The 11270-nt window shown below is 37.7% G+C and overlaps 1 protein-coding gene across 1 annotated transcript in view; it reads left to right on the forward strand.

Moving 5' to 3' along the window:
* Nucleotides 1–1148: 1148 nt before the first annotated feature.
* The window catches only part of LOC106873459 (uncharacterized), a 45631-nt gene continuing 35509 nt past the window's right edge, over nucleotides 1149–11270 (forward strand). The window contains exon 1 of the mRNA XM_014920827.3: nucleotides 1149–1778. The gene's annotated coding sequence lies outside the window, so the exon portion shown is untranslated. The remainder of the gene's footprint in view (nucleotides 1779–11270) is intronic.

Below are 11270 nucleotides of genomic sequence, written 5' to 3' on the forward strand. Positions count from 1 at the left end.
GGTTGGTGTTAGGAAGGGCATCCAGCTGTAGAAACTCTGCCAAATCAGATTGGAGCCTGGTGTATCCATCTGGTTTCACCAGTCCTCAGTCAAATCGTCCAACCCATGCTAGCATGGAAAGCGGACGTTAAACAATGATGATGATATATGAATGCATTTGTGTGTCAGTGTTTGTCTCCCCACCATCACTTGACAACTGATGTTGGTGTGTTTACCTCCCTGTAACTTAGCAGTTTGGCAAAATAAACCAATAGAATAAGTATTAGGCTTACAAAGAATAAGTCCTGGGGTCAATTTGTTTGACTAAAGGCAGTGCTCCAGCATCGCTGCAGTCAAATGACTGAAACAAGTATAAGAATAAGAATAAAAAAGTTATGAATTAGCTATTTTTTAATAAAATTTCAGAATTCTTTCTAAAACAAAAATGGAATATGCAATTTTCAAAATAGTAAGTTATTTTTTACATTTTTTTGTTGGTTTTGTTTGTTTTTTTCCTGTTAATAAATTCTTTCTCTGAAATAATTTTGGTTTCATTAAGGTGGCAGAGGTGTTTTGTAAGCATAGGTTTCATGACTTTGGGAAAATCATATCAGTTTCTGCAACAAAATAAATTTGAGAACCATTGCTTTGGAGTGCTACTATCACTTTCTAGGTTCACAGTTTTAAATGTTGTTGCAGATCTTTTACTATTATGTTAAATATATAAAATTTATATTTCTCAATTTGCCTCCATGTATCACACTGAAAAAACAATTACCCCTGATTAGAGCTAGCAAAATAGAACACTTTATCCAAGACATAAATATACAAATGTGAATGCTGTCTTCAGTCTCTGCAACCTGGATGCAAGAGTCCAATGGCTTTACCAAAATTAGAAACATAGAGACAAAGTACTGAAGTTTAGTATCGTAGGGATTTTACTGTTTGCTAAACAAATAAACTTCATACGTTTTCAAATGAAAGGATTCAGTACATTTCGTCCCCTAAAGCATTATTGAGTCAATCAATGAGGAAGTCCAAACTTATTGCCCAGTTTCGCAAGCATTCCTCAAGACATTAAAGGAATTGTAATATCAAAGAGGAATAATCAAAACCAGCCCTTGTTCTCTTTACATTCTCACCTCTTATTCTAAATTCGCTGATGCATTATGGGATTCAATCGGGGAAGGTGACCGCCATAACTGTTTACACCTAAGTTCCATCAGTCCCCATGAAAACATTTCAATACATGAAAATTAAAAAAAAAAAGGTGGGAGACGTTTAAAAATCAATTAATAGCAATAATGCCACATGTTAATTGTTGTATCCCTTTCTGTTCTGCCGACTCTAAAAGACATGCAAGAATTCGTTTCTATAGTCTCCCTAAGGAAGAAACCCGTCGTGCTACTTGGGTTGCACTCATAAGAAACAGTAACTTACGTATCGATTCTAAGTACACAAGTGTTTGTAGTCTACATTTTCCCAATGGCAAAAAAACCCACGACAAAAAAGACCCTTCTTTTTTTCCTTGGTCACAGGAATGGCCTGTAATTATCAACAATTACAACATGATGCGAACCCAGTTGGGACTGGATAACATGTCGCCAGAACAACAACGTAAGAACCGGCCGATGACGCTAAGAATTCCTCCCATTTGTCCCTGGGCTAATAAATATATTAATGTGACATCGCAAAAAAGTTTGAATGAGTTGTTTTCTCCGAAGATTTTGCAATGTGACATCGACTTCGAAGATATCACTAAGGTCTCGACTAATCGGGATTTTCTCAATCAAATCGAAGTGAGTTCATCCAATTTTTATCTCATTTAATTTTCTTCAGGCTATTATTTATATACTACGGTCACTTGACACACGTGTATGTATGTGTGTCGTTTATATTCTATTTATTTTCATATATAAAAATCATTGTTTCGCGTGTCTTGTTTCCCCAAATGAAACAAGAAGTGATTCCTTTAGTAAACTTCAACATGCATCAGTTTTGGAAACACCTGCGAATTTATTAATTCATTTATTTTTCCATAACTAAAAACTTACGTATCGTTTTTTCTTTTCCTTTTCTTGAAAGTTTATTCTTGACGAAATATTCAACTTTTGCACAGACTGTATACAGTATATTTAATTAACACTTGCTAAATGTTGACAATTTAACCACCAGTTTTTAGTCCTTCGAACTGTAGTAGCCAATGTAATCATAATTTTATTATTATTTGTTTTGTTAATATTATACCCAATATTTTAGAAATATCTCTTTATTAAAATATGACAGTTAATCAATACAAACGTAAAATTTACAATACTGAAACATACAATATCGCCTCCTCGCTTCTCTCTGCTCGACCCCTTCTCGACTTCTCTCTCTCTCTCTCTCCTTTTCTTTGACATTCTTTCAGCTGGTTTTATTTATTGAATGTTAGTATAAAGCTAGCAAAATATTTCATAAAATGTTGATTGCATTTTCTTATTTCGGTTTCATAAACTAAACCAAGTAGGTTGTAGTAGATACATTACCATTATCGACATGACTGTGTCGTTAAGTTCGCTTCGCAACCACGTAGTTGTGAGTTCAGTTCCACGGCGCGTCACCTTGGACATGTTTCTTCTCCTATAGTCCCGAGCCGACTAATTCCTTTTGAGTAAATTTGGTGGATGGAAATTGTGTGGGAGCTTGTCGTACACACATATATATATCTGTCTTCACCGCTTGACAACCGGTGCTGGTTTGTTTATGTCCCATAAGTTACCCGTTCGGCATAAGCGATTGACCAAATAAGTTTCTGACTTAAAAAAAAAAAGTGAGTATTAGGGTTGATTTTTATCGACTAAAACCCTTCAAAGCGGTGCTCCAGCATGGCTGCAGTCACCTGATAAACAACACACACACACACACACACACACACATATATATATACACACACACAATGTTAAGTATTTAGGAGAGAATCATGTACTTAAATGATAGGCTCCAAGTTGGGTCAAATTAACTTGTAATCACCACCTTTAGTCGAATAAATATACTAGGTACTGAAGTACATCCAGCGAAATATTCAGGTTATGCATACAGAGAATTTAACCCTTACGAGTATGTAACGCCTAGGGGCTGGTCCAAAGCGCACATTGTATTGGTCGTATGGTGTTTGGTATACTCCAGGATGTCCGATGGGTCAGGAATCACTTTTGGTGTATTATAAGCAAATAAATAAAGAACAAACTATGGATAAATGTCAATTCATTACAGCTGTTTCTAATGCATTTTTTAATAGCAAAAAAACATTTTTATCAGATGATACATAGCATTTCAAACGATAGAAGAACAATCCATGAACACAGTGGGAATGCAACTTGACTCCAATCCAAAGATACATATACAATTAATTGTACTTGATCTTTAGGTTTTGATAATGAACCAGACTACTTGATTCCAATTTACTTCCAGTCACCTCTCCTCTGTCTGTCGTCAAGATTGTACAATCTTTATTCATCTAATTTGTACACATAAAAACCTGTAACATCTCTTTTGAGTACCTTTTATCATATGCTCTTAAATATTTTTCTTAAATATTAATCTAAATATTGACGATTATGAGATCACTAAAAAGAACTGCATTCTTTTTTTCATTTTACCAAGCAGAAGTTGCAGAGTGGCTCAAGGGCCAAGGGTTTTGACCATTTGCACTTATCAAACTTATTGGTTCATCATCATCATCACCATCGTTTAACGTCCGTTTTCCATGCTGGCATTGGTTGGACGGTTTGACTGAGGTCTGGAGAGCCAGTAGCCGCACCAAGCTTCAGTCTGATCTGGCAATGTTTCTACAGCTGGATAACAACTCCAAGAGTGTAGTGGGTGCTTTTTACGTGCTACTGGCACAGGAGCCAGTCAGGCAGGCCTGGCTTCGATCACGTTTGGACAGTGCTTTTTATGTGTCACTGGCACAGGGGCCAGTCAGTGGGTACTGGCATTGGCCACATTTGGATGGTGCTTTTTATGTGCCACTGGCATGGGTGCCAGTCAGGGGGCACTGGTCACAGCTATGGTATTGGTTTTACTTGACTCAACAGGTCTTCTCATGCGTATCATATTTCAAGACGCATCAGGGTTACTCTTAACAGGGCTGGACATGTGTGGCTGCGATCTCACTTTAGTTGCCGGGTCTTCTCAATCACAGTATATCTCCAAAGGTCTCGGTCTCCTGTCATTGCCCCTGTGAGGCCCAGTGTTTGAAGGTCATGCTTCACCACCTTCATGCTTCACTACTTCTTCCACATGTTCCTTCCACAGTTAGGGAGTGGCACTTCCTCACGCAGCTGTCTTCATCCATACATAACACATGACCATACCAGCGCATCACATTTGATGCTTCTTATGTCCAACTTTTCTCTCAGGGTGCTTACACTCTGTCATGTATGCACACTGACATTACACATCCAGCAAATCATACTAGCTTCATTTCTTTCAAGCCTATGCATGTTCTCAGCAGTCATGGCCCAAGTTTCACTGCCGTGTAGCATGACAGTTCACACACATGTATGATACAGTCTACCTTTCATCCTGAGCGAGAGGCCCTTAGTTGCCAGCAGAGGTAGGAGCTCCCTGAACTTTGCCCAGGCTAGTATTCTAGCCACTACATTCTCAGAGCAACCACCCCCACTACAGACTTGGTCACCTAGGTAGTGGAAGTTATTAAGTACTTCTAGTTTCTCCCCCTGGCATGTGATGGAATCTGTTTTCTGTACATCTTCAGTGTTTATTGCCCCTGTGCATCTGCCACACGCAAAAACTATTTTCCTTTGATATTGCTGCACCTTTTGTCTATAGCTTACACTGGGTACATCGTATGGAATTTCTACCTACGCCTTTTCTACAGATCGAGCAGGGACATCTACTTGGTTGAGTTTGATAAATACCAATCCACAAAACTCTTGACCCTTGAATCGCTCTGTGACTTCTGCCAAGTAAAATAAAAACAATATATATATGCACTCATGTTTTGAGCTCTATTTTCCTGTTTGTATTACAAAACCTGTAAAAAGAATTGCATAAAGTTTTACCCTACATGTCTCTTATATGGAATAATATATTCATTACATCGTTTAGATTTTACTTCTTGCTAAACCTTTTTTTTTTGGTGGGGGTGAGGTGCGGATTCCATTTTACAAAGTTAATGATATCTTTGAAATTTGAGGGTAACAACTTGCAGACAGTAGTGAGTAAATAACTACCTTAGCTGGAGTAGTGGTCCATGCAAAAGCCAGTATAATACATACAAAGGCAATAAATAGTAGGGCTCATTCAGTAATGAGAAAATCTATTCATTATTGTCAGCATCATCATCATTGTTCTACATTTCTGTTTTATGTTTGAATGGTTTGGATGATTCTTGATTCTTGATCATATGGTATTTTATCTGGGAGGTCTAATATTCTTAGATTGACCCAACTACTTTCCAAGTCTTTTTTGCTCTACATCTACTGCTAATACTTTTGCTCTACATCTACTGCTAATGCCTCAGTGCATGGCATTTTTTCCTTTAAGTATGCATCATCCATAGAAATATTAATATTTCTAAATCTCTCTAAAGGAGATTACGGCAGCGGTACTGGATATTAATAGTTATTGACAAGCTAACATGGCATTTGTCCTATTTTCCTGGACTGCCATGTTAGCTTGGCAGTAACTATTAATATGTATCATCCATTTATATTACATCCATTTGTCAGTAGCATCCACTCTTTTGCAGATATTATTTAGTGTCTGGTTGATTTTTCAATTTATTTGTACACTTTCCTAAATTAATATTGCAGACTCAGTGGCTTTTTAATCATTCCTTGTCAATTATTGCAAAATTAATTTGTTTAATGCTCTCATTTCACTACTATACAGCATCACATGCTCCAGCTAGAGACAAGATATGCAATTAGTTTTATACAGAATGAGACAGCGCACATGAATATTTAGAAGTTGTAGGTTTATATTTTCAGTTTGAGGAGATCTAATAATACCAAAACATGTCCAGAGTTGTCACTGTACTATTACAATCCACTCACTCTCCACTTCATTGCATGCATTCTATTTTTAAATATTCAACATTTTAGGGTTGTTTCCCCTATATTTCTTGAATAGAATTGATCATTGAGCTAATGATTCTTTCATCTAACTGTGGATGTAATTTTAATTAAAATTTCTGAGCTTGCTGCATTAAGTTATCACCAATATTATCATTGCTCAAATTGCATCTCACTCCTTGTTCAGCTCCAGAGAACTTTTTCTATTTTTAATATTCTTTGATTTCTATTTTCTGAGTACTATTTCCATCAGTTTCAAAACAGTTACTTGTTGAATAAAACATTGAGAATTAGCTGAATTAATCTGCAATAAATTAGACAAAAATCAATAATTTAAAAAATTTGCCTCTTTAGTAATTTGGATATTTTATTTACAATGTTTTGGGTAGTGTTGCATTAAATTATATTTAAGTTGGACACATGTACAGGATATACTATTAATTCTTTTCTATATCTTTATTCACATTTTGCATCATCATCATCAACATTTACCATCCATTTTCCTTACTGACATAGGTTGGAATGCTTGACAGGAACTGGCAAGGCCAGGGCTGCACCAGGTTCCATAGTCTGTTTTGGTTTGGTTTCTATGACTGAATGCTCTTCCTAACGCCAAATCACTTTACAGAGTGTACTGGGTGCTTTTTGTGTGGCATCAGCACCACACCAATGCTTTTTATGTTGCACCTTGGTTTTAGGATCTCGATTCTGTTGTGGTGGGTGGGTGGGTATTCTTAAGTACAGGCAATGCACCACATATCTTGATCCTCTGTCATCTCCTTTGTAAGGTTCAGCGTTTTGAGATTGACCTTCAATACTTTGTCCTATGTCTTTCTGGGTCTCCTTCTTTCACAACTTCCATCCCCTTCAAGTGATTTATTCCTAAAATTAGTCATTTATATGTTAGTAAACCTTTTTGTTTTTCAACATTACAGTAAATTATTAACCATCTATTGTGTTGTGTTCTCTCTATCTTTTTTATGATCACTATAAGTGTCTTTACTCTTTGTAAGCTGGTAATCATTTCTCCTTTGTCAAAACCCACTTCTTTAGACTTGTAAACAAGCTTAATTCTGCTTTCTCTGTATTATAATCTTCTGGAACCCATTCTTTGCACATGTTTTCATTCAAAATATTAGCTAGAAGTGCAAACTGAATTTCAACAGCATAATCTCACCAGTCTGAGAAAGTTGACTAAGAATATGGGCGGTATTGCTGGTTTTCAAATGAACTGAAAGAAAAATTGTAAACCTTCAGCAGAATTTGTCAGCATAGCATATAATACACACCAATTATTTAAGATAATTCACCTTGATTTTAAAGTTAGGGAAACTAGGTAATTGAAAGTAGAATGCTTTGTCCATGAACCCATGCAATGCTGATAGTAGACTCTTTAACAGGTAGTCTGGTACCTTCTCAAATTAATCATCATTTTGCTCACATCTATTGTAAGATTTATCATACTCCTAAAATTTTTTCTGTTTTTTATATTTTTTGAAATATTTGATTGTTATATACATGTATATATACACGCATACAGGTGTAGGGTTTTTCATTTAGTGCTGCTCAATATCCAAAATGTCAAGGAAGTTTACTACTGAGACTAAATGTATGATACATAACACCTTTCACATCAGCTTCTTTTTCTGTTAGATCTTTTTACAGCCTCTGTGAATTAATTATAAGCTTATGGGGAGTCATTGCTGTGTAACTGTTTTCAAATTTGTCAATGATGTGCTTCCATAAATGTTTTCTCATCTCTTTAGTGCTTTTAGCATTAACACTGTTCATACATATTAAGCATCTGTTATGAGTAACTGCACAGCATTAGCAGTATCATCATCATCGTCGTCGTTTAACGTCCGCTTTCTATGCTGGCATGGGTTGGACAGTTTGACTGAGGACTGGCGAGCCAGAAGGCTGCACCAGGCTCCAATCTGATCTTGCAAAGTTTCTACAGCTGGATGCACTTGCTAACACCTACCACTCTGAGAGTATAGTGGGTGCTTTTACGTGCCACCGGCATGAGGGCCAGTCAGGTGGTACTGACAGTGACCATGCTCAAAAGGTATTTTCTAAGTGCCACCTGCACGGGAGCCAGTCTGGCGACACTGGCAATGACCATGCTCAAATGTTATTTTTCACGTGCCATCGACACATGTGCCAGTAAGGCGACACTGGCAATGATCACGCTCAAATGGTGCTTTTTATGTGCCACCGGCACGGGAGCCAGTCAGTGGCCCTGGCAACGATCATGCCCAGATGGTGCTTTTAATGGTGTTCCACTGGCATGAGTGCCAATCAGGCAGTACTGTTATTGGTCACGTCAGCGATTTTGATTTCACTTACCTCAACAGGTCTTCGCAAGCAAAGTTTATTGTCCAATGAATGAAGGGTACTCATAAGTGGGCTGGTTATACACCACTGGCATAGGCCACAGGTTATGGTCACACTTGGTTTGCAGGGTCTTCTCAAGCACAGCATATCTCCAAAGGTCTCGGTCACTAGTCATTGCCTTGGTGAGGTCCAATGTTCAAAGGTCATGCTTCACCACCTCATCCCAGGTCTTCCTGTGTCTACCTCTTCCACAGGTTCCCTCAACTGCTAGGGTGTGACACTTTTTGCACACAGCTGTCCTCATCCATTCACAGCACATGACCATACCAGCGCAGTCGTCTCTTTTATACACCACATCTAATGCTTCTTAAGTCCAACTTTTCTCTCAGGACGCTTACACTCTGTCTTGTATGCACACTGTATTACACATCCAGCGGAACATACTGGCTTCATTCCTTGCAAGCTTACGCATGTCCTCAGCAGTCACAGCCCGTGTTTCACTGCCATGTAGCATAGCTGTTCGTACACATGCGTCATACAGTTTACCTTTTACTCTGAGCGAGAGACCCTTTGTCACTAACAGAGGTAGGAGCTCTCGGAACTTAGCCCAAGCTATTCTTATTCTAACAGCTACACTTTCAGAGCATCCACCCCCACTACTGACTCGGTCATCTAGGTAATGGAAGCTATCAACTACTTGTAGTTTTTCTCCTTGGAATGTGACAGAAGCTGTTCTCTGCACATTTTCAGTGTTTATTGCTCCTGAGGTATTTGCCACGTACAAAAACTATCTTTCCAGTTAGCCTTCCTTTGATATTGCTGCACCTCTTATGTGTTCATAGCTTACACTGAGTACTTCTTATGGAGTTTCTAGCAACGCCTTTTCTACAGATTGAGCAGGGCCATCTACCTTAAGGGATTTGTGGTTTGTCTGCCTTCCTACTTATTAAGACTTTGGTTTTAACTAGGTTGACTCTAAGGCCCTTCAATTCTAATCCATGCTTCCACACCTGAAACTTCTTTAGTTCTAATAGTGATTCAGCAATTAGAGCAAGGTCATCAGCATAGAGGAGCTCCCTGGGGCATCCTGTCTTGAATTCCTCTGTTATTGCCTGGAGGACTATGATGAATAAGAGGAGGCTGAGTACTGATCCTTGGTGGACCCTACCCCTACCCGGAATTCTTCACTATACCCGTTGCCAACCCTTGCCTTACTGACAGCATCCCTGTACATGGCTTGCACAGCTCCCACTAACCAATCATCTATCCCTAGTTTCCTTATTGACCTCCAGATAAGAGATCAGGAGACCCTGTCAAAGGCTCTCTCCATGTCAATGAAAGCCAGGTACAGAGGTTTATCTTTGGCTAGGTATTTCTCCTGCAACTGTCTTACCAGAAATATAGCATCAGTGGTGCTTTTCCCTTGGTACAAACCCAAACTGCATCTCATCTAGGCTGACTCTCTCCCTAATTAGTTGGGTTATGACCCTCTCCGTGACTTTCATTACCTGATCCAACAACTTGATACCTCTGTAATTATTTGTATCTAATGCGTCACCTTTACCTTTGTAGCAGTTGGCTATGGTGCTGCTACACCAGTCATTGGGTATGACTCCTTCATGTATCACCTGGTTGACTATACAGGTGACTAGGCTATAGCTGACACTGCCAGATATTTTGAGCATCTCTGCAGTGATTCCTGATGGGCCAGGGACTTTCCTTGTCTTCATACCCTTAATTGCTTTATCTACCAAGGTAGTATGTATCAATAGAGTAAATCATCAATAAAAGACCTTATTGAGACTGTTGGTAAATATATTTTGACATTAAAAATATTTACTTAGAAATTATACACATGCACGCATATATAAATATGCATCAATAAGAAAGAAAAAAACTTGAGTAGGTGTACTTGTGTATGCATGTAACCAAACATAAAAACACTATTATAAATACAAGGTAGATACATGTATTTGTATTTTTTATATACTTGTATTTACACTTTCACACATATTTATTATTACTATTTTATGTGTCCACATGCAATGTAATGTTTCATAAATTTTCAATAATTACAAGCAAATATACACTGTTACACAGATATGCATACTTACCACTCTGTATGCAGAATAATTTCTGCCTTTATGACTCTTTAATTCATTCTGCTGCTGAACTCACATCACATGAGTTTAAAAGCTTTTAAGTACTAGTATATATAATGATATTGAAAGACAGTGGAAATTGAACCTCACATCAAAATAGTAATCATTTGTTGAATTATATACTGAATTCTAAGCATTAGCAGTTATAAGGAGAAATATACATTTTATATTTAATAACTTACGTTTGTAGTGTTTTTTGGGGTAGGTACTGTCCACCTTGCTTACCCAAACATCACATTTCTAATGTTCTTATAGTTATTACAAATATTTTACAACTCCCAGTTTCCAGAACATTCTATTTCATAAACTTCTGGTCCCTAACTCACTTGAAATATAGTTTCTGCCCTCAAACATACCAAGGATATAGAGTGTTTGGACATACACACATACATGTGTATATATGTGTGTATATATAATGGCCAAGTGGTTAAGAAGTTCACTTCACAATCATGAGGTCTTAGTTTCAATCCCACTGCATGACATGTTGGGTAATTGTCTTTGACCATATCCTCAGGTCATCTCAAGCTTTGTGAATGAAATTGAGCAGATAAAGTCTGAGTGTATGGAAGCTTGTCAGATGGACTGTACCTGTAATTCAAAAGGCCATCTTGTCTGAGTATTATGTTAAGGTACATATGTGCATGGAATACTCTGCCACTTACTTGCTATATCAATGAGTAGGCAGTTCACTTGATTGAACAAAAAGAAT

The sequence above is a fragment of the Octopus bimaculoides genome, chromosome 2 (genome assembly GCF_046866305.1).
Source record: "Octopus bimaculoides isolate indiv1 chromosome 2, ASM4686630v1, whole genome shotgun sequence".
Classification (NCBI taxonomy): domain Eukaryota; kingdom Metazoa; phylum Mollusca; class Cephalopoda; order Octopoda; family Octopodidae; genus Octopus; species Octopus bimaculoides.